This window comes from Chiloscyllium plagiosum, chromosome 3 (assembly GCF_004010195.1).
Source record: "Chiloscyllium plagiosum isolate BGI_BamShark_2017 chromosome 3, ASM401019v2, whole genome shotgun sequence".
Classification (NCBI taxonomy): Eukaryota; Metazoa; Chordata; class Chondrichthyes; order Orectolobiformes; family Hemiscylliidae; genus Chiloscyllium; species Chiloscyllium plagiosum.
The window spans coordinates 27134492-27159267 of record NC_057712.1 but is presented as its reverse complement, the minus strand read 5'-3'; the positions used below and the strand labels follow the sequence as shown (position 1 = coordinate 27159267).

General features: G+C 37.6%; 1 protein-coding gene across 2 annotated transcripts in view; it reads right to left on the bottom strand.

Moving 5' to 3' along the window:
* Nucleotides 1-21770, bottom strand: part of dlgap2a (discs, large (Drosophila) homolog-associated protein 2a) — a 729001-nt gene extending 707231 nt beyond the window's left edge. For both annotated transcript variants that reach the window (XM_043678985.1, XM_043678996.1), the window contains exon 1: nucleotides 21492-21770. The gene's annotated coding sequence lies outside the window, so the exon portion shown is untranslated. The remainder of the gene's footprint in view (nucleotides 1-21491) is intronic.
* Nucleotides 21771-24776: the final 3006 nt, after the last annotated feature.

Here is a 24776-nt window from a genome sequence, read left to right as displayed (position 1 = left end):
ACCCATTTACCAACCTCTCAGAAAAAGAACCGGAGGTGATATCACCCACTACAACAGACCAAGACACATAAATAGCAATTGGGACAGAACACCAGCCCTTCATCAGAGGCTCACTGAGATGTTATCTAGTATGATGATGAAATGTTTGAAAACAAAACTACCAGCTTAGCAAGCAAACTTACATCTGATCTATAACCTGAGCTACAAATCCTCTCCAAAATTAGAAATAAACAGATTGTGAATATTGGAGAGGACAAATCACAGAATGACATTAATAATCTTCTAGACTGAGAAATAGTTGGCAAATGAAGTTCATCACAGATAAAGATGACATAGTACATTTTGGTAAATACGGAGGTCATTCATTTGTTAGAATATCGGTGGAGTAAAAGAACAAAGGCATCTTGGAATATGTTAAACACTAAATGATTTGCCATAAGTTGGAAATTCATTAAAAAAAGCAAGCCAACTTTACTTTATCTCTAGAAGGATAGAACTGAAAATTAGGCAACTTACACTAGACCTGTAAGAAACCTTACTTAGACAATAATTAGAGTTTTCAATTTAGTCAATAAGTTACAACCATAAAGAGATACTGTAGAGGACTCAGAGAAGATTTACAAGGATGAAACTAGAAATACTGTAAGGGTTGTCTCTTTTAATTTTGTGTCTCTGAAAACTGTGGACTGCAATGAGAAAACCAGAAATTTCCTAGGGTGGTTACATAACTTCAAAAGAAGGGAATTTGACACACAATGTGAATTCTATTTTTGTAGCTGTGGGTTCCTGCAATATAGCATACAGACGATCAAAGCAGAGGGGTTGTTTATAAGTAAACTGATTGGTTCTCAGCTGACTGAGGAGGTTGGAACAGTAAACAAGTTGTAGAGACACAGATATTGAGAGTGTGAAAAACATAAGTGTGTGTAATCGTTCTCTCCTGCAGAAGCTGTCTGTTCTTTGCAGATAAATGATAATTTAAACTTTAGGAAAACCAGTTACCTTTCCTATAGCAGTTGCTGAGAAATGTGACTTTTGAATTGATAAATCAAAGACATTTTCCAAGTAGATTAGATTAGATTACACCCCCTACAGTATAGAAAGTCCACACCGACCCTCTGGAGAGTAATCCACCCAAACACCTTCCCCTACCCTACATTTACCCCCAACTAATGCACCTAACACTATGGGCAATTTTAGCATGACCAATTCACTTGCCGTGCCCATCTTTGGATTGTGGGAGGAAACCCACAAATGTAAATCAGCCACTCTACTTGTTGCATCCAAAAGAAAGATATCTGAATAATGAAAGGTGTAACTTGCAGAAGTTGGATCATGTCAACATCAGAATTGGGAAGTAAGCCACTGAACTGACTTTTCTACCTCTGCCAATAATGTGTGCTCACACGTGTGTGTGAGAAGTTTATAAAGACATTAGAGTTAATACAGTGAAATGTAAATGTTTAGAGCTGCTTACCCATACATATAGTCAAGTTAGAATAAATAATAATTCTTGTTCAGAATAGAAACCTGGTCCATGCTTTCTATCAACCTTGATTTGAATTTCTGGTAAATTGGAGAACTGTGCATACAATAAAAAACACTTCAGCATTTGTACCTACACCAAATGAACTTCGGTGGTTCAAGGCAACAGCTTACCACTACTTTCTCAAGGGGAACTAGGGACAGGTAATAAATATTGGCCCAGCATGCGATGTGAAAAAAAAACCTATGACTTGATTGAGGTTGTTTAATTTTTGGAGTTAAGTCATAATTATCGTAAGCCTCAATATTACGGATATCAGAAGTCAAGAATAATCTAGATTTGCACCCAATTACCAGCAAGTGGAATGGTGGCAGAAGTAGTTTCAAAATTAAGTTTCAAAAGAGAATTTGGTATAATCTTGAAAAGGAAAAACTTTGATCCCTGGGGAAAAAGCAGGAGAGTGGGACTAATTTGATAGCTCTCTCAAAAAGTTGCCACAGGCATAATATGGTTTCCTTCTATGCTAAATGATTTTATGAATGTCTGAGTAATTCCAGCTGGGTGTAGAAGTTTAAACATGATTTACCTTGAGTAAAGGGGCCACCACTTACTCAGTTTTTACCTGGATCAGATGTTTATTTTAAAGATCTATTAATTTCAAATGATTAAGCATAAAAGCAGTTATTAAACATGTGTCACTGTTCTGCAGACTTTCAATAATCTCACATATACCTGTTGGTCATTCACAATAGAGGTGTGAGCTGAAATTAGATGCTAGCAAGGTCGGAAAAAAATGACCCTGTTTCAACCCTTGCCAACTTTTCCCTTCTAGGAGAAAGTGAAGACTGGAGATCAGAGTCAACAAGTGTGGTGCTGGAAAAGCACCTTTGCCTTCTGTTGAATTTCAACACTTGTTGCAAAGCTTTTGTGAATTTAACTAATTTGTATTTAGTTAACATACATGCACCCGCTTTCTTTCAGCTTCCCTAGCAAAGTCTCACATCGACACAATAGGTTAGAGAGTGGGATCTGTGGGGAAGCACCCTGAGCTGTGAGTAAAATTCTTAGAGAGACTGACAAGTTAGATGCTGAGAGATTGTTTCTTGAGGTGGATAATTGAAAACTAGTGGGTATAACCTCTGGATAAGGCATTTTCAGAATGAGATTGGAGAAACCCCCTCTTACTTGTAAATTTTTGGAATTCTCTATCCCAAGGGTTCTGGATGCTCAGTTGCTAAATATGTTTGAGGCTGATGGTGATATATTTTCAATTTGTAAGGGTACTAAGGAACATAAAGATCGAGGAATAAAGTGAAGCTGAGGGAAAATCAGTCATGATCTCAATTGCTGTACATATCGCTTCATTAAAAGAAAACAGAAATTGCTGGAAAAGCTCAGCAGGTCTGGCAGCATCTGTGGAGAGAAATCAGAGTTAACATTTTAGGTCAAGTGAACCCTTCTCAGAAGGGGTTTGTGTTTCTGATTTGCAGCATCCGCAATTGTTTCGGTTTTCATTTGCTTCATAAGTTGGCCACTGAAGCTTCAAAGAAAAATTCCTCCAGATAAAGGAATTAACTTATACACTGACTTTAAAAGTGCACAGAAGTGTGGATGTGAGTGGTCACCTTTTATAAAGTTTGCCAAATAGGTCTGCGCTGTAGACATTGGTCTTAAGCTCCTGTACATCTTCATAACACATCCTATGTTGGCTGCTTGATCCCTTGCACCCAGTATTCGGGTTCTGGTGAAGAAAATATTGATATGTAGGTTGAAAACTGGAGGCTGGCTACCAACAAATGTGTTCAGCATTTCTTGGCTGAAAAGGGGTTCAGCTGATATTCTACATATGTCACATTTAAGGCCAAACTTTATTGGTTTGCTTATATACCATGATCTACATTAAATGGTGCAGCACACTCCTGATTCTATATCTTCAAACATGAAAATCGACTATTTTGTGAAATATTTGCTATCAACCAATTGTTTTGTTTTTAGTATTATCAGCATACCTTATTTCTGTTTTTTAAAGTGTCTTGTAAATGTAGTGTTGCTGTTGTCCCTAGGCTTGAATAAAGAGCCTGCATAAAAGCAGACACTTAACTCTAGAAATATAGAAAGGTTACATTAGAATAAAGTGCATTTTCAGTTACGGGTTATATCTATAATATTGAAGCAAGTCATTCAGTCCAATTGGACAATACTATTGCCTATCCTCAACAAATATCTCATTCCATCAAATTAACCAAAAGCATGATAAATATGAAACTGCCTTTATGTGCAGTGATACTGACTGGGGTGAGCAGTTGCCTAATTTCAGGGCTGCCTGGTAACTTTAGTCATTGAGAGTCAAAAAGTAAAAATTACATTGTTAACTGGTGCCTTTTGGGACACATTTGTGTTAACATTAACAAATTATTCTTGACATGAAAGAATGCTATTTCTCCAATACCTTGTCCCTTTCCCTGTCAAAAGAGTTACTCTAATTAGTTGTGATAGCCTTCACCTTTCAACAGAGTAACAGCTCTTACATGCAGAATGGCCACCTGCACAATATACTGGAGGGCTGCCACATGTGTAAATTAAGGATGGGCATGAATTACAGTCTCCAAAGAAAACTAAGAAGGGCATATTTGGCAGATAAATCACAAATTTGAACAGGATAAGCAAGCTAATTAAAAGCCTGCATGCAGTTTTAAAGACCAATGAAGGGCGATCATTGGCCTTAAACTTGACTTTCATTTTCTGCATGATGCCTGAAGGAGAAAGGTCAGAAGATTGTGATTTTAAAGACTGTTAGCACCTTGTAAAGGAATGGATGTAGTGGATGAAAATTTAAGTCACAGACAGCTGATATTGCCGCATGACAGCAGCATACAAATCTACAAGAGTCTCAATAGCTATAGCTTGTCATCAGTTACAATTCACCTTTTGGGCATTACGAATTTTCAAACTGCAAGTGTTGGAATAGGGAATCTCAAAGATTGTAGGAACATACTTGTAAATAAATCATGCTGGAATATATATCCTTGCACTACAGATTTGTCCTGAATGTTGTTCAGTTGCACTCATCAGGCAAATGATGAAGAGCTTTTGTCCGAAACGTCGATTTTCCTGCTCCTTGGATGCTGGCTGACCTGCTGTGCTTTTCCAGCATCACTCTAATCTTGACTCTAATCGCCAGCATTTGCAGTACCCACTTCAGCCCAACTGATGAGTATTCTATCACATACCTGAGTCATGCCTTCTAATGGTAGATGGGTTTGGGGAGTCAAAATGTGAGTTACTTTTCACCAAATGACCTTGGTTAGTAGCAATAGCATTTATATGCCTGATCCAATTCAATTTCTGATCAACAATAATCCTCAAAATGTTATTAAGGTGGATTATGTGATCATAATGCCATTGAATGTTGGGGGAAATGGTTAGGTTCCCTATTGTTGGAGGTGGATGTGTGTCACACATATTACTTACTTATCAGTTCAAGTAAGAATGCTGTCAAGGATTTGGTGACAGTTGAATAACTGCTTCAGTATCTGAGGATCATGAATAGTATTGAATACTCTGCAAGCAGCAGTGGACATCCCCATTTCTGACCTGATGATGGAGGGTAGATTAATGGTGAATGAACAGACGATGGTTGGGGCAAGGCACAATTCTGACAAACTCCTGTCTGAGATGGTTGCTCACCATCTACCGCCCGCATCAAACTTTTGGTGGGTCAGACTCAAAACAGGAAAGAGCTTTCCCATGATTCCCATTAACATCAATTTTGCTATGTCTACTTGAAGCCAAACTCTGCCAAATGCCATCATGATTCCAATAGCCATCAATTGCATCTCACCTCTGGAATTCAGCTCTTTTTGTCCAGCTCATGCTTGGACAAAGCTGTAATCAGGTCAGGAATTAAGCACCTCCAGCAGAATCCAAACTGAGCATTCTGAGCTGAATGTGGATGAGGAAGTACCATTTGATAGCACTGATGGCAACACCTTCCATAATTCTGCAAATGATTGAGTGTAGACTGATAGGTTATTAAAATGCCAGATTGAATTTGTGGACAGCTGGGATATACCTGGGAAATTTGCCATAATGCTGGGCAGAGGTCAGTGTTTTGCTGTACTGGAACAGCTTGGCCAGGGCATCAGCTGGTACTAAAGCAACAATTCTTTATTGGTACCACTATTGCCTCTGAATCACAAGGTTCTTGAGATAACTCCACAGAGGCCAATATCGCATAACCAAGTCACCTCTTATTTATACGTGGAAAATCCTTGAGAAGGATCCAGCTCCCTCAAAGCCATCTCTTAGAATTAACAGAAACTCTGATTCTCCTGTTTTTAGCAATAACATTTATATGCCTCATCCAATATCAGCCAGGGCTCCCTTATGAGACAAGATTAATCAGGGAACTCCTATTCTATGAGGTCCATTTGGCTGATCTTGTTACAATCACTACATCCCTGCCTCTCCGGGCCTGAGATGTACAGCATGGAAGCAGACCCTTCGGGTCCAACTCGTCCATGTCAACCAGATATCCTAAATTAATCTAGTCCCATTTACCAGTACTTGGCCCATATCACTCTAAACCCTTCCTAATCGTATATCCATCCAGATGTTTTTTAACTGTTGCAGTTATATCAGCCTCCACCATCTCCTCTGGCAGCTTATTCTACACCCGCATCACCCTTTGTGTGAAAAAGTTGCCTCTTAGGTCCCTTTTAAATTTTTTCCCCCTCACCTTAAACTTATGCCCTCTAGTTCTGGACTACCCCAACCCAGGGAAAAAAGACTTTATCCATTTGCCCTATCCAAGCCCCTCATGATTTTATAAACCTCTATAAGGTCACCCCTCGACCTTTGACACTCCTAGGAAAACAGCCCCAGTCTAATCAGCCTCTCCCTGTAGCTCAAATCCTTCAACGCTGGCAACATCCTTATAAATCTTTTCTGAACTCTTTTAAGTTTCACAACACCCTTCCTATAGGAAGGAGAGCAGAACCGGACCAGTTCTTCTTTCTTTTGTCAGTCCTCCTGGGACGTTTTAGTACCACATCAGGTTCCTCTAACCCTGCCAGTGATACGGGTGGTGTGTAATGCATACTAGCTCGGCTCTTCTACCCAGACCATCTCCAAAGAAATTCTTCCCTTCAGGTGACAAAGGCATCAAGACAGTGACATCCACTGTGCCCATCTCACATTCCAAATGATCTTGACAGGAAGACAATCCATGTGTTCCGCAACAGTCGGAAAGGCTATTGAGGAGCTAGGCACATTTTGCTCCTGCCACATTTGTAAGTTTGCAGCTTTCATTTGATCCACGTGCATTCGCACCTACCTAAATTTTATACATCACTGGACCTGACCTCATATCAACCATGCCTCTTATTCATGCAGGGTTATTTCCATGGCTCCGACACCAAACTTGGTCCCGAATTAAACTGCCTCTCTTACTTAGTTAAAAATCACACAACACCAAGTTATAGTCCAACTGGTTTATTTGGAAGCATTAGATTTTGGAGTGCTGCTCCTTCATCAGGTGGTTATGCAGTATAGAATGCAAGACACAGAATTTATAGCAAAAGTTTACAGTGTGATGCAACTGAAATGATATTTTGAAAATGTCCTGGATTGTTTGTTAAGCCTCTCATCTTTTAGAATGACCATGTTGGTTTCAGTTATTCATATATAAGTCCCAGAACGTTTTTTTAAAGTTATATTCTCAAGTGAACTTTAACAACAGGTGCCATGTCAGCTCAGATAATGCATTGAATGTGTGAGGTTAAAGTCTGTCTGACTGTGTCCAGTGTTCAGACAGATTCTATTTCTACAAAAGGGACTTACATAACCTTACATGGATTCATGCAGTTTTTGAGAAAAGTAAAATGTAATTCTGCAAGTACAAATTCACCCCACAAACTTATGTAGCCTTATGTAAAATGCCATTCGATTTTAGGAAATACTCAAACTTCATGTTGGTAAAATATGGCCTGTTATCTGTGACCAACACTTCTGAGTTCTTACTTATTGAAAAAATGATGTACCTAGTTTGTCTATTGTTGTCCCCATATTTGGTAAATGAACTAGCACATCCAGCCACTTTGAATAGATATCCATAATGACTAAGAACATTGAATATGCAGGTCCTTTCCATGTGCTCAATGTTTACCTAGCCTTTCCCACAGATGTGGGGGAGTTACTGGCAGTAATTTCTGTCCTTCTTGGCACACCGGGCTTATCCCACCAATGCGGCTATATCTGCATCCAATCCTGGCCACCAGACACAACTTGCAGCCAACATTTTGGAAACCCCTGGATGACTCTGGTGGAGTCCACCCAGTATCTGATAGCAATCTTTGCTCAGGGCAATCACACCTGCTCACCATAATAATATCCCATCTTCCACTGTGATCGGGTGTGTCTTGGTCCTAAAAGCTTTCAATTCTGGTTGTGATGGCCCTTTGGTTTCTCCCATTATCAACAGCTGCATCAGTTTTGCCAGTTTTCCTGCATTCAAAGTCTGATATCGTCAGCTGTGACTGGGGTGTATCCAGAAAACCTAAAACAAGTATGGACTCTTCCAGTAGCAGTTACCTCCGGTGGTATATCTGACAGCAGCAATCAGGTCAATGCATCTACATTTACTACTTGATCTCCTTCAACTTGTAATTAGAAGCACTTTGATTTAGAGAGCCCACCACTAAATTTGGCCTGAAGCTATGGACAGCATTGCTTTGTCCACTTTCATTAGACCTCACAATGATTTGTGATCCATTGTTATTAGAAATTTATATCCATAAAGGTATCGGTGGAACTTCCTGACTTCAAATATGACCCACCAAACCTTCCTTCTCTATCTGGGCGTATGCATTGGCCAACATTGTGGATGCATATACTATTACATGTTCCTTTCCATTCGGCCACCTACAAGTTAATCCTCCCCGATGCTGTACAAGGCAACATTGCATGTCAGTACCAGATCTTGCTTGGGATCACAGTGTGCCTATACCTCAGAGAATGATAGCTATTTCTTCAGATCCCTGAAAGTTATGCTTCACTACATGACCATTTCCAAGCCTTACCCTTTTTTAGGAGTTGATGCAAAGGTGTCAGGATTGAGGCCAGGCTATGTATTAACCTTCCATAATAATTCACCAGCCCAAGGAAGGACCTAGGCTCCAGTACAAACGTGGAAGCTGTGGCACCTTTGATTGACCTGGATTACCTTCCAATGGGTTTAACCTGGTCTTGTTGACTCTCTGGCCCAATTAAGCCATTTGGGAGGACTGGAACACACATCTTCCTCCTCCCAGGTGTATGACTGCCTGAGAAAAATGTCACCGAAATAATTCCATACAGGCTGCTATCCTGTCACCATGTCACCTTTTATTTACATGAAGAAAGTCCTTGACACTGATACAGCCCCGTCAAAGCCAGCTCTCAGAGGGAACAGAATGTCCAAAGGTCTATTTATATCGGTCAGTCAGGGCTCTGGATTGGACTAGATTAACAGCTTCAATCAGGGAACTCATATTCTATGATATCCACCTGGCTGATTCCATTACAATCGTTACATCTCTCACAAGGTAAAACCACCTCTCAGTTTCTACCCTGTCAAGTCACTGAAAGTTTTGTGTGTTTCAATAAGGTCATCCCTCATTCTTCTAAACTCCAATGAGTACAGTCACAACTTACTCAACCTCTTCTCATAAAAAAAAGTTCACATAACCTAATGAACATACTCTGGATTGGCTCTAGTGCCAGTATATTGTTCCTGAGATGAGGGGAGCAAAATAATTAATTGTAGTCCAGGAATGGTCTAATTAATGCCTTGCAGAGTTTTAGCAAGAGTCCCCTATTTTATGCTCCAACCCCTTCGTAATAAAGGCTAAGAACCCATTGCCTTCCTGGTCACCTGCTGAATGCATATGATAACATTTCTGATTTATTCACGAGGACTCCCAAATTCCTCTATGGTATAGTTTTCTGCAGTTGTTCTCCTTTTAAATAGTATTCAGCTCCATTATTCTTCCTGATCAAGTGCATAACCTTACATTTTTCCACATTATGTTCATCTGACAAGTTTTGGTCACTTGCTTAACCTGTCTATATCCCTCTGCAACCTCTGTCATCCTTACCACTTGCCTTCTCATTCATTTTTGGGTCATCTGACAACCTGGCTAAAGTGCATTTACTTTCTTCAACTACATTATTATATATTGTGAATAACTGGGCCCCCCCAGCACTGATCCCTATGGAACCCCACGAGTTATACATTGTCATCATGAAAACACTTGCATTTTCTCAACAAATGATATTTTATTAGCAATCCACAACTCTATCCATGATAATGCACTACCCCCAATATGGTGGGCTATTGTATTAAGTGGCCTAAAGTGGGTTCCCTTGCCAAGTGCCTTCTGGAAATTCAAATATGATACATCCACTACTCCCTCTTTATCAATCCTGCTTGTTACATCCTGAAAGGTTTTTACTAAATTTGTCAAGCATGATTCCCTTTGCCTGAAGCCATGCTGACTCCATTTAATCATACTGTGTGTCTCTGAATATAGGTAGTTCTTCTAAAGGGTAATGGTTGCGTTCTTATGTAAGCCCGCATTATCGAATTGCACTTTAAAAACAGTGCTTAAGGTGTCGGCAATGTAATCGCATCATGGCCAACACACGTTTTATGCTTTTAAAACAGTGTCCCCAATTCGTCAACTGCAAGAGAATTCACGTTAACAAAATGCATGTTAGAGCAGAATAACCTATACAGTGCTATTATACCCTTTGTAATATGACAATAATATATACTTGTTCAATAACAGATGTTCAACTACCTGACCTACTGCTACCATTTTTGTTCCTTTCCTTTTTAAACAAAGTGTTACATTGGCAGTTTTCCAATCCTCTGGTACTTTTCCATAATCTAAGAATTCTTGGAAGATTATTACAATTCCACCCACTATCTCTGTAACTACTTTTAATTTCTATTAGGTCCAGAGGACCTGATAATAGCTCCATTAAATTTACTGGCTCACTTTCCTCTAATGACAGTTATTAATTTCCACTCCCATTTTTGCCAAAACAAAACTACTGTCAATCCAGCCAAGTCAAGCAAATATTTCACCTCTCACATATGGTGCAAGAATACTGTGGAACATGTTGAGTATCTGCCAAAACTTGGTACCTACCTCTTTCAAAAGGCCACCATTGAGAAATAGATCAAACACTCCAGCTCAATCTTCTACAAACTGCAGCAGTGTTTAACAACAAAGACCTCTTGCAAGACAACAATAGTGTTAGTATACAAATCAGTTGTCATCACCACACTACTATACTTAAGTGTGACCTAGACATTGCATCAGCAACATATAGGAGCACCAAGAAAACTCTGCTAGTAAAGCCTCCATACCATCTTTCAGGCTCAATGGAAGGGCCATACAGATGTTCTTGCCCTTCTTAAGGCCAGGTTAATGACATTTAGACAAAACTCCTGTAAAATAGATTACACTGGACTGGACACTGTCCAGTTGGCTGAAAAGTGTCTCCTCACCATGACCTGTTTTCTCAATTCTCAAATGTCCAGTATTTCATGGGAGGAAGAAAATGTTACAAGGACAGTACAAAACTCTCTTGACAGCACAACAGTGATGACATTAATGACTGAGAGGAGCTTGCCATGAATCATTCAAGATGGCAAAAACTTGTCCACCAAGGTTCATCATATTTTATAAGTCCAAGTGTCCTATTGATGAGACAGAATGGCAACTGAGAAACAAAGGAAAGGAAACAAACCCTGCAGTCTTAATCCCTTGGAATGCCCCCAAGTTCCCAATGATTAGTAGGTCATAAAATAAGTAGGTTTAGTCACGTGATTACCCATCTCATCGTTTCATGAGAAACTCATGGTTCTCAGTAAACATCATTCTCAAATGCAGCCAACGACATCTTTTGGAGTGCCCCAAGGATTTATTCTTGGATTGCTCCTATTTCTCATCTGCATGCTCTGCTTGATGACAGAATACAAAAATACAATATTAATAACACTTAGTTCCATCTCACCAGTACCCTTCTCATGGATTGGGATAGGCTGCATCTCAGGACTATCTGCTTGATTTCTTAGTGCTCACTCACTTAGCAATTACTCACATCAATTGCTCACATCAAGCCTGCCCGGCCTTTCATTTCATTGGTTTTCTCCCTTAGCTAGAGGTAATGGGTACACTCTACTCCTGTCTTGACTTGCATTTTTGCACTAATGTAAAGCCAGAAACTTTATCATGGTAGTGAGCAGTATCCATACCATTTTGTTATATGGCTATGTCAATCTCACCATATGCAAGCAGTGTACATGGTGAACACACTGTATATGCTTCAACTAAATGGCCATTTCTCAAAGTCGAAGGGAAATAGTCTTCAGTCAAGTGATAGGAGAAACCCTTCAGTCAGTAGGTCCTAACCTGGTAAGTCAAGATCAGCCTCTTAAAAACTATTCAGGGTATTGGGCAGAGGTGTTCAACTGCTCCAGGCAATTAGGTTCAGGATTTCCACTTCATATGGGGTGAGGAGCCAAATGTTGAACATCCCACCACTCGTCTTGGCACTTTCAGCCCTCGAGTGGGCCATTTCCTCGTAAATGAGAGAAAGGGAAGGATTGAATAACATCAAAGTGGGTGGTACAGCTGTAGTGTTAGTGCAGATGGGGTGCAAGGTGGTGAAGTTTCCTGGATAAATGAGTAGATTCTTATTGGATTTGACAGGGTAGACGCAGAGAGCTTGTTTCCCCCTATGGAGGAGTTTAAGACTGAAGGGCATTATCTCAGCATAAAGGGTCACACATTTACAACTGAGATAAAAAGGAATTTCTACTCTCAGAGGGTAGTGAATCTTTGGAATTCATGAAAGCAGGACGCTGTAGAGGTTGGACCATTAAGTATAATCAAGGCTGAAACAGACAGATTTTAAATCAGTTAGGAAATCAAGAGTTATGGGGAAAAGGCAGGAAAGTGGAGTTGAGGATCATCAGATCAGCCATGATCTCATTGAATGGCAGAGCAGATTTGAGGGGTTGAATGGCCTACTTCTGCTTCTACATCCTATGGTCTTATGAGTTGGCAATGTTGAGCAATGCAGTGTAAGTGTTTTGAGAGAACTGGGTGAGCAGGATTTAGGGCAGGTGATGCGTGCAATAGCGAGAGCAGTAGTGCATCAGTCGGTGCAAACACAGTAATAGAGTGAGAGGTATTGGAGAAAAGATGGTGCTCTCACCCTGGCAAAATGCAAAAGATCATTGACATTTTTCCTGAACAGCTGGGCATTCCTCCAAAAGGTTGAGACTACACTGATGAGGGTGTTGTGGCATCCTCTGCCAGTCCTGAGTGAAAAGGACATTCCTTCTTCTGGACTACCCCATCCACAGTACCTACAGGTCCCTATTCCCAAATGGCATCAATTTTCCCTTTCCTGCCATGTCCAGGACAAATGTCATAAACTGTTCAAGTAGTTCTAGACTAACAGTGCTTGACCAGGTGCACAACAGCCTTTTAAAGATAGCATCAGAAACAGGAATCCCAGGATATCCCAGCAGTGTATCCACGCAGTACTTCCAGCTTTGGCAAATGGGAGGATCAGACTAAGTTTAGATGTTTTGAGCATCAAAGGAATATGTTGGAGTTAATGAGGTGAGTTTGGGATGATAGCCTGGGAAAATTTGCAAGATCTTGCAGAGAGAAATCCTCCACAAAACATGAAGAAAATGACACACTGCTAAAAGATGGCAACATTCAGACTCAGATTCTTCAAGATATAGATGATTATTGTTCCTCCAACATGACCACACTGGGCTCTTAACTAAAAGATTGGAGTTTAAATTCAAATTATTGATTGACATTTTACACTTACAAAATATACATAATCTATTTATACACATGTGACTTCAAAATTCTTCTTCAGAGTTTAAAGATAGCCTTACTGCCTCTGTATGCACAAAACAATTATTATATAATGTCTCCAAGTACATCAGGTATGTTGCTCTAATAGTTATGTTATGAGACTAGACTAGACTAGTAATCCAGAGTTCTGAACCAGTATTCCAAAGAGTGCTGCTACAGATCCTGACAAGGTAATTTGATCATTTGGATCCAGTGAAAAAAAAAATCTATCAGTAAAAACTGGTGTCAATTGAAGCAACCAGGAAATTATAAGATTGTCTTAAAAAATGGAATGATTCAGTCAAGGCTCAATTCTAGTTCTAGTTCTGGGTGAATCAAATTATCCTCTGAAGTAGCTTGGTGAGCCATTCAGTTGTATAAAACAATTAGGAAAAATATCAAGAGCAAGAAGTTAAATTGATCCTGAAGAAATGTGATAGAATTTTGATAGAAAGCAAGAGAAGAAGCAATAAGCTGAAGGGTAAAATTCGAAAAAAGGCACATTGAGAGAGACCCAGATGTGCGTGGACAAATTATTGAAGGTAGCCAGACAAGTTTAAAAATGACAGATAGAGTACAAAAGCAAGAAAGATATGATGAACCTTCTGTAGAACGTTGATTCAGCCAGCACGGTATATTGCATTCAGTTCTGTATACCCTATTTAAAGGAGTGTGTGAACACCATGCAGAGATATTCATGTGAATGATTCTAATAAGGTAGATAGATTAGAGAAGCTGTGGTTATTAATTAACAGAAGGTTAAGGAGTAGTAAGGACACAGAAGAAAGTTTTTGGTGTTGAGCAACAAATGATCCAGTGGAATTCTGAAGGAAACAGTGAGCAGACTGGATCAGCAGCAGCTGTTTATCATAGATTATCATAGAATTCCTATAGAATGGAAGCAGAACATTCAGCTCATCGAGTCCACACTGCCCCTCTGAAGAGCATCCCACACACTGCCCCTCTGAACAGCACGCCTTAAAGAACCAAGGCAAGAAAAATCTACTTGACCATCTCCTCACCTATCATAGTCAAAGTTCAAACGCAGCATGACCTGGAAAACATTCAGGACTGGCCATTAAATTGCAAAGAACACTCTCACAACACATGTATCTGGCAATGGTCATCACCAGGAAAATAAAGCCAAACTACTTCCCCTGAAATTCACCACCACTGGCATACTGTGCACCACTGACCGAATCAATTATCCAAATGCAGTGGTTATTAGAATAGATTGGATAATATGTGGAGAATAGATCAACTCATGACTCTCCAGAGACTCTGCTACAAAAATACACAAGTCAGGAGTAAGATGTAATATTTTCCTCTTGTTTGGAGAACTGGGGTGCAATACGCTCAAAGTGTTCAAAGCTTCTATGAAAATGTTTACATAACTGTCACTTTGTCCACTAATCTAAACATCCACCCAGGCCTGGATCATTTCTATCTAATAGCAATGGGGCAGCACCTTCACCATATGTACGGCAGAATTAAAAAAACTCCACATATTCATATCCATTTACAAGGACAAGTTGGCATAAAATTGCAATAAATATGAAACAAAACTTAACCGTTTTCACAAATCTTTGATTTTAAAACTCAAGGATATACAACACCAATAAATACAACATTTAAAATTGCCAACACGAGCATTGAGCAATAATTAATGATGCTCACTATTTTAAAAATAGTAAAATAGAATAGCTACTTCAGTCATGGAGGAGGTGAGCAAATGCATGGCAGAAAAAGTATAATGTGGATAAACGTGAGCTTATCTATTTTGGCAGCAAAACCAGGAAGGTAGATTACCTGAATGGCAATAGATCGGGAAAGGGGAGGTGAAACAAGACCTGGGTGTCCATATACGTCAATTACTGAAAGTAAGCATGCAGGTGTAACAGATGTTGAAGAAGGAAAATTGAATTTTGGCCTTCATAACAAGTGTTCGAGAAAGCATTGACAATGAATTGACTTAATCTAATTTATACTTGCTACGATTGTACAGGGCCTTGGTGAGAACACACTTGGAGTATCGGGTATAGTTTTGGTCTCCAAGTCTAAGGCAGGATGTTCTGGCTATGGAGGGAGTTCAAAGGTTTACCAGCCTGACTCCTGGGATGGCAGGACTGACCATGAAGACAGATTGAATTGGTTATCACCATATTCACTGAAGTTTAAAAGAATGAGGAGGCATCTCACAGAAAACTATGAAACTCTAAGAAGACCAGACAAGCATGTTCTCGATAACTGAGATGTACAGAGTTAGGGGTCACAGTCTAAGGATATGGAGAAAGCCATTTAGGACTGAGATGAATAGAAATTGCTTCACCCAAAGAGTGATGACATTATGGAATTTTCTGCACAGAAATCAATTGATGCTGAAACATTGGATGTTTCCAAGCAGGAAAATTTCTTCGATAAAGACATTTTTTTAAAGAGTTGCAGAGATCAAAGTGTATGGGGAGAAATTGGATAATCAGCAATGATCTTATAGAATGGCAGAGCAGGCTTGAAAGGCCAAATCGCCTACTCCTACTCTTATATTCTATGTTTCTATGTTTCTAGTTAAATACAGAAATCTAAAGACTGATCCCAAGATGTGCTGCTCTATTGATAATTCCGAGAACAGGTAAATTCGCTGTGTACCACAATGTTGACATATGTGGAATAGCTTGAAGTTGCTATAATTATACAAAGAATGTTAAGTGTTTAGTTTAAGTATCCTTTTGTAATAATTGGTAATTATTGACAGTTAATCACTGAAAATGAATGGACATTCATGCATTTAGGTTTTAATTATTATTAGAGATTTGGCTTGTTATAAACTTTTCCTATCTGCTACTTCTTCCATCTCCTGATCTATTCTTCTATATCAGTTTTCTTTGTATCTGTTTTGACATTGAACTTACCTAATCTAACTTAAACATCTGTTTAGTCCTTGAGAGGTTATTTATTTCATTATTGTTCAATCTGATTAAGGAAAGTTGGTATGACTTTTCCTGTTCTCTCAGATATCTGCATTTCTAGCAATGTGCCACACAAAAAGAAAAAAAACTCTAATATGCAAGGAATGTCTAACAGCAGATACAAGTTATCACAAATGCAGTGTCCACAGCTGTCCAGTTGATATTAGCAATTTTTATTAAACTATACCAACAGCTTGTTTCTGCCAACAATAAGAAGTGGAACCTTGCCAATAGGTTCCCACTGTCAAAAGCAATGCCATTAAATTATTAGAACTCCATATTGTACATTCTAAAAGCGTTCTATAATATCACTCACACTCTTCAACAGACATCATAAGCTGAAAAAAATAAATCGCCTGCATTCAGCTCGGTCTCTGAATTTTTGATGATTAAACCTACTCAAATGGTAGCATCACTCTTGTATACTCTCACCCTCAATTAGGAGGGTTCCTGAAAATCATACATCATCATCTCATCCATGATACATTTCAACTCACCCACCCATCTGACATAGGAAACTTGACCAAAATGTTACATATTTTGACACAGTATCAAACATTGTACAACCAAGACACAATATTTATTTCCGAGCAATTCAATAACATGTGATGATTTTGATCGGTAAATGCATAGGGCCTTTTAGTATGATGAAGCCATTCAGTCTTCTTTGCCAGTGCTGCACTTAGGCTATTCGTTGAGTTTATTTTACATGAATTACAATTTCTTGCTTTCACTGACAATCCAGTACCTTTACGAACATTAATATCAATCATCAGTTATGAAAAATATTCTACATTTTAACTATTTTAGAATGAAAATTTTAAAATCTGCTTTGGATTTACTACTTCTTTAGATAAGCTGACTTTTGTTAAAATTTACCTGCTAGCACCTCAGTCAATTTTTTTTCATCTTCTCAGTTTGAGGGCCTCTAAACCTAGTTACACAAGAGGTTTTTTCACAACTCAGAACATAGACTGATCAATACCATACCTAGACTAGACAACTGCTGAGAATTGAAGTGTCCTGCAATGCTAAAAAGATGAAGGATGATAACTGTATAGAATGTGAAACTTATGCCTTAACTATATTACTTGTAAATGATTATATTCTACATCACATACAGCTTTCTTTTTTATTCCAAAAGTGTTTTAAATTCTAAAAACTACCAGCTACTGTTAGAATGTCTAATGTCTTTTCAGCATCAATGTTGTGTTGCAATAGATGAACAGGAAATGCATTTGTATTACATGTAAACTCCCTTTCCTGCCTTTTCCTACACAGATTTCTGAATTGCTGACAGTTTTTTTTCCACAATTGATCTAGAGAATTTTAAAGGCAAACATACTAGCCAAAGTTGAGATTTCAACTCATGACATCTAATTTGTGACCATAACACCCCGGAACTATTAGAATTCTAAATCTTCCTCCATTTAAAATTTGCAGTGGAAAAACTGTCAATTTTGATCAAATTTCCATTGATTTAAAAGTCTTAACTAGAGTTATTCATAGTATGCAATGCACACAAATAAAAGAATATTCTATTAATTATGCAGAGAAAATGTGACAAAGAGTACTCATATCACAAATTTGTCCATTATGCAAGCAGAGGATTTTAAAAATTTACTTAGTCCCTGGAATGATAACAAGATTTGTTTATTGTTAAACAATGACAGAAAATAGATATCTTCAAATAGCAGTCTGTCCGTCTCTTCTCACAGAAGGTATTTTTTGGCTTACTAGTTGCAGTTTGGACCCAATTTAATTATGTACTCTGACACATGTATTGTTGATTGCTTTACTTGAAAGACCAACTATTAAACTAAATAGCTTACCTCTGTCAGAATAAAATAAATAGCCTAACTATACTATGAAAGTGATGCAGTTTGCTGGTTATTTTGCAAGTTAAAATCATCTTTTTAACAAAATAAATACTGCTAATTACAGTGTTGAAAGTCATACATTTTCGTTTGTATTTTCAAGCATTGCCCAGTAACGTAAATTGGAAAAGAATGCAAGAAATTTAAGCATAATTCGTTGGTTTCACCATGGCAACCATAGCGTGGAGGGTGTGATGCAATTTCAAGAAACAGAAAAATATAATGTAACCAGAGGACCAGTGAGGCGTAGTAGTGAGAAAAAAAACAATAATTTCTCTCATTATGTAACTATGCTACTAAATTAGTTGTGTTTTTAATAAATGCATGATTATTAAATTATTAAAGAGGCATGCACCTTTATCTGCACACAAGCTAATTTTCAATTGTGTTTATCTATTTTAAAACAGATTACAGATTTTCTGCAGGTAACACTATTTTAATACAGGGATATAACCTGTTTACAAAGGATAAACATGAAGCGCAAGAGGAAGAATGTTTACATAGATTAGCCAAATAATTTAGCAAACTTTAATAAGAGTGTGGATGTTAGTAGCTTTTGCTGTTTAATTAACAATATGACCAATTTTAGAAATTATGGAACAAGTTAAGGGTCTTTCAACATCACCTTTTCAACATGTTGAGTAAATTTTACACGATTTTGGAGTTGCTTCATAGTTTATTTAATCTCGTCAGGCAGTTGCTTAACAACATGTAACACTTCTGTGAAGAGTAATCGATAGGATTTCTCCTCAGCCTCAAAGGAAATCAGGTTAAATGCTGCAGGATATTGATCCGTCTATCCAGTCTTAACCAGTTGCATTCACAGATATTTTTGTAGGCCTTATAGGATTTATAACATAATTTTGTGAGCAATATGTACTCATGTACATCAGTATCTTAGTTACAAAATAAATTGTAGATGGACCATGTTAAACCTGTAAGACTAAACCTCATAGCAACCCTTGAGAGAAAACTAAATAAGTATAATCTTTAGTCTTCCATAGTCATAGCCAGTCCCGGTAACTAAAGTTTCATTACATGGATCAATCTCTAGATCAACACTCTCAGTATTTTGGGATATTATAGTGGCTCTTTAAGCCAAGGAAAGAATCAATCAACCCAGACAGCTACTTTTCTGTTGGACCTTGCTAGTTTGTTAGAAGTACAAACACAACATTTAAAATATTAATAGTATAGACAGGAAGTTTAGGCTGAAATTCTAGCAGAATAGCAATAAGAGCAATAGTCACTAGGGGATGTTGCCACATATCAATAATATCCTTTAACAATGCGTGAGATGCTGGATCATTTACAAAATCTGCAACATCATCATTTGTTTTCAAGCATATGGAAACATGAACAATTTTAAATTTTCAAAATAAAGTTACAGTTCATATCTTGATTCACAAAGGCATGTGTTAACCAGAGGCCTGAAAAATTAAAATAAACTTTCAGGTCTCATGTCTTTGATCCTTTATTTTTGAAATCCACTTGCCATTTATTGGTTTGAAATAGCATTTGTTCCTGTAGGGGTTATATTTGATGAAACCTATCTTCATTATTTGCATTCTATTCACTATTTGTGTAGCATTTATTATTTTGAAATGTCATAAAGGTCACTAAGTAAAAGTACAGCATTAACAGGATTTAAAGTTCCACTTTAAGGGAATAATTTTAACTTCAAATAGGATTTTAAATGCTGCAGGCATGAAAGCAACGTGGTAGCTTGCAGGATGTGTTTGTATTCAAACTAATATCAATATTTTCTCCATGCAGCCTCTGTTCTTGTAATAATTTCTAAAACAGGAATAAACATATGATTACTGATAAAAATATTGGTTAAAATACACAAAATTTATTCTTTTTAACTATCAATTGGTAAATATGTTGCTACATATGGAAACTAGTAGGCCAAGTGCAACGCATGGGCAAAATGAAAGACAGTTTCCAATTCTTATATCCTTTCCCTGTTTTAAAATAAATACACATAATTATTTGATCAGTGGAGAAACAAACATTCTGAAATGTATTGCAGACATTTTGAAAAACTTAAGAAAATGTACCCATCTTTCTGTGATCAAGCTCTAAATTATTGTTTTGTTTTGTCTCAATAATGGATTGAAGATCGACCAAAGCCCCTGTCTAATGTGCTATGGGTTGTGGTGTTTTCTTCTTGCCTCATCTCACCCAGTAAGATGTGCACTTACTCCTCTACCCCTACATCAGTACAGTTAACTTTCAAACTATTGTTTCAACCTTGTCCTATCCATAGAACCCATTATGGTGGGTGATAGTTGAGCTGTAAATACCTTGGGTCATCAACCAATATGATCTCAATAAGTTTTACAAGAATTTCAGCCAGAACAAATAGCTCACAAAAGCACCACAGATTTTTTTTTTGACACACAGTTGAGCAGATATAATAGATTTGACAAATTAAACAGATATTATCATCTATTATTAATATTGCAAATAAAATGAATATGTAACCACTCCTGAGCCACTTTAGCAAGGCAAGAATGGGCATGAGTTAATGAAAATAGTGCCTCAATCCTTAGCATGAATTCTGCTTCATTTCAAAAGTTCAAATCTTAAACACTGTAATCATTTGTATTCTTGATACCACTAACTTCTCCTTTCAGGTACAGAGATTTCAGTTTAATTGATGCCTTTTTTGAATATCCTTTTAGTTTTTTTTTCCTAATGGCAACTCCGTAGTGAATATGCAGAATATTGTTTCTGTTTCTGGAAAATAGCATTTGCTTGAGTATAACAGTAGTGTTATATTTGGCTCATTAAGAAAATAAGCAGCAAAAATGATAAGGAAATTTCTCATTAGAATTGCTGTCAAATAAAAGATCACACATTTAATAGTGATCATGTAGTTAATAAACCCACTGGATAAAGGACTTTCTCTGCCAGAGATTCAGCCATGTCTGCCATTACTCTGTGCTTGGATACTGAACCACAGCTGTTACTAGCAACCATGGACCACATTGTGTTGTAACATATCGGAACAATGAATAAGTACAATTCTGAAGAATTATTTCTATCAGTGGCATGACATCCTATCTCAACATTTTAAAGAATGAAGCCCTTTTTAAGCCTGTAACAAGAAAATTTCAGTTCATAAATGCAATCCTGTCACAATTTCTTTGCAAAGGAATCTGATTGCAAAATAAATCCACTGTAAGCAAAGTAGGAACTGAAACAGTTGCCTCTGACTTACCTTTCAAGCCTATGTAATGTACTCCAGTAAGTCCTAATATTTAGGCTATTCTTGCTGACACACAGTAACGTAAAGCATATTCAGCAGAAAAGGATTTTTTTAAAAGGATCAGGCCAGTGATCAAATAGCACATTTATTCCATCCTCTTGTGCACTGTACTTTGGCCAGATTGCTATTCGGGCTGCAAAAAAAACCCACTATACTGCAGCAGTGTGGTTAGCAGAGGATGGCAATGCATGTTCCATATGCAAGGTACAAAGGAAAACCTGGATCTGAACTCCTTCCGTTATGGATTCTGTGTTGTGCAATGCTGTTGATACAGATCTCTTACCCTAGCAATAATAACTCACACTGATGATGCAATTATTAAATCCAAAATATTAATTTGGCATGTTATTTTAAAATATTCTATGTTCTCTGATACGAAATGTGGTAAATATCAATTTGTAAATGATCCTCATGAAGATTTCAACCATTTATTGTGGTGACATCATTCTTTTTGCTTGCCATATATAGAGAACTTCCTCCTCAGTACCATCACCATTGACAACAAACAGCTTTATCACACTGAATGTATTCAGTGGGCAGGATGGCTGATGAGGTCTCATCAATCAGCAGTAGCTGCTGAAGTAAAATCATAAGTCCTGCATGATCATCTAAATGTATTCAAATCAAAAAGGCTCCCATAAGCTGGTGCTGAGGAGTGAATGGGTTCCCATCAAACAAATATGCAAAGGGTAAACAAACCCTTACTGAAATCCTGTACAAAGGTTAAAAATATTGACAATTGTCATGCAACATGAGAATAGTATGTATAAAGAGTACCTTGCAAATAATTTGAATATATGCAAAATCTTCTGAGACACAATGGAAACCTATGACTAAATGATTATTTTGCTCAATGTCAAAAACAAAATTAGGTTCCACACACATATTTTAAAAAATTAAATGCATCATTGTAAAGGCATTTCTCAAAATAACCCAGTAAGATTACAGCTTTTGGAAGATGTAATCCTGAATTTCAGTTCTTGTTTCATATATTTCTAAAAAGCTACTTAACCGCTTAGAATACTTCTGGTCATTATAATTATATGAACTAATTACTCACAAGCTGCTGTATCACCACCATGGAAGCCACTTTGGTCCAACACTTTCTTTCATGTACCGATGAATGGTTTTGGTTCAACTGAATGAATGGCTAGAGATTATCCTTATAATTAACAGAAAATGTGGAAGGCACCAAATACAACATGCTTCCCTCATGCTCCAGAATAACTCCAAATACAATTAGCTCAAGTTAAAAGAGGCCCCTGAAACTGAAAATCTGAAACATCAAGAGCAACTAACACTTTCTTTTAAAGAAAAGAGAAACCACAGAAAGTTATGGATTTGACCAGTGTAATCATTTCCATTTTAAAGTTGTAGTTAATTGGAAGCCTACTTTGGTCTTTGTTAGTTGCTGTAGTAACTTGGGTTGAATCATAAATAGTTCCACCATCTCACTTTTTAAAAAAATTAACACACAATACTTCATCTTCTAATGGGAACCTATGTTCACCTGCATACCCTAAGCACGGTCAAAATGCAGGGGCTATACTACTCACTGCTTCATTAACCTATCCTCCTCAGTGAGACGTAACAACCTCCTTGCATAAAACATTCCGCATCTATCCAACATGTTTGGTGTATTTGGTTTTAAATGTTAAACTGAGGCCTGGTCTATACTCAGAAATAACTAAGAAAAAACTCCAAGGTGTTATTCCAATAAGAGTGTGAAGATGTTTCCTGTGTTCAGAACAATACTAACTTCTCAACAATGTTACTAAAACAAAGTAATTTATCTCATTGGTAGTTGTGAGCTTTTTCTGCAGGGAAGGTAGCTGTGGTGTTCACTATACTTCAGAAGTAATTCAGTGGACATGCTGAATTTGTGAAGTATAAATAAAGTTGATCCTTTCTTTTCCAAGAGTTCACTTCTCAACATGACATTAAGAAAAGGTGTCAACTGGATTGTAACCTTACAGATGCCAATTTTTACACCTTATGATACGGTTTTCCTTCAGATAGGCTTACATTGGTTATTCAAAAACCCCACCTAGCAAAAGCAAAGAACTTATTTGACTCTTTTCCCTCTGCCCTTTAGAAATACACTTTCTCAGGCATTTAACTGACCATCACTGCATGTTCAACATCAATCTTGAATCACCTTTAATATCCTTCTGTATTAAACCTGTCATTACAAGGTAAAGGTTCAGCCTTTGGTAACCTTTTATTGAGCCTTTACTTCCATCCTTCTGGACAAGGATCCTTCATTGCCATGATGTCAGTACTTAAGGATTTCAAGCTGCAAAATACAAAGCAACTACAAAATTTTGAATTTTCTAATTGTAAATGAGGCCTACATAAATAATTGGTGTATTATTTCAAAGAAAACCCAGCAATATATGCTTGCAGTTTCATATTGTTTGATAAGAAGTAAGATTCAGCTGCAAAAAAATGATACTACAGTTCACTTTTTGTTAAGACTGCTTATGGTGACCCCTAACATCAAAGAAATGACTGCAAAATCTAAGCAATAGTATCAGATGGCATTCTCATAGCCCATAATATATTCGCTTTACTCAGTAAAGTCATGTGTGAGAGTTAATAGAAAGCATACTGTACACTAAGACTGCTGTTGGTCCCCTTAAATTCTGTTTTTGGAACATGATGCAGAAATGTTTACCACGCAAGTGTGAAACAGGATCCAAGTTTGTTTTTGAATTAGAAATTCACCTGTTCTATTACTGTATAGGTTCTGTATCCATTAAACAGAGTATTTTTAATGCAGTCAGATGGCATCACAACATGTGATGTTGGGTATAAAGGGTACCTATCTCACCTTCAGCAGCAGTAAATATAACAGCTTGCAGTTACTGCATAATTGTTTTACAAAATAGGTAAAGACCAAACCCAGTATATTGGTACACTTGCTATCTTATAGCAGCATTAAAAGTATGTATTGCTAATACACATCAAGTCTTCAAAAAGAACACAATCTTCGACATATTAATTACAAGGGCTAACAAAAAAGGAAGACATTACACTGTTTTTACACGAAAACATCACCATCATCTACCAGTGGGAAACTGATTAAAGTTATGATTTCCCAGTGGGTAAGTTCTTGATTGGCATGGGGAATATTCACATTAGGATGGAGGCTTAATCAGAGAGCTCCAGTTTTAAGACAGCACCTAACTGGACCATAAGGTAAATACTTAGGGCAGCACCTCTACAAGAAGGTCT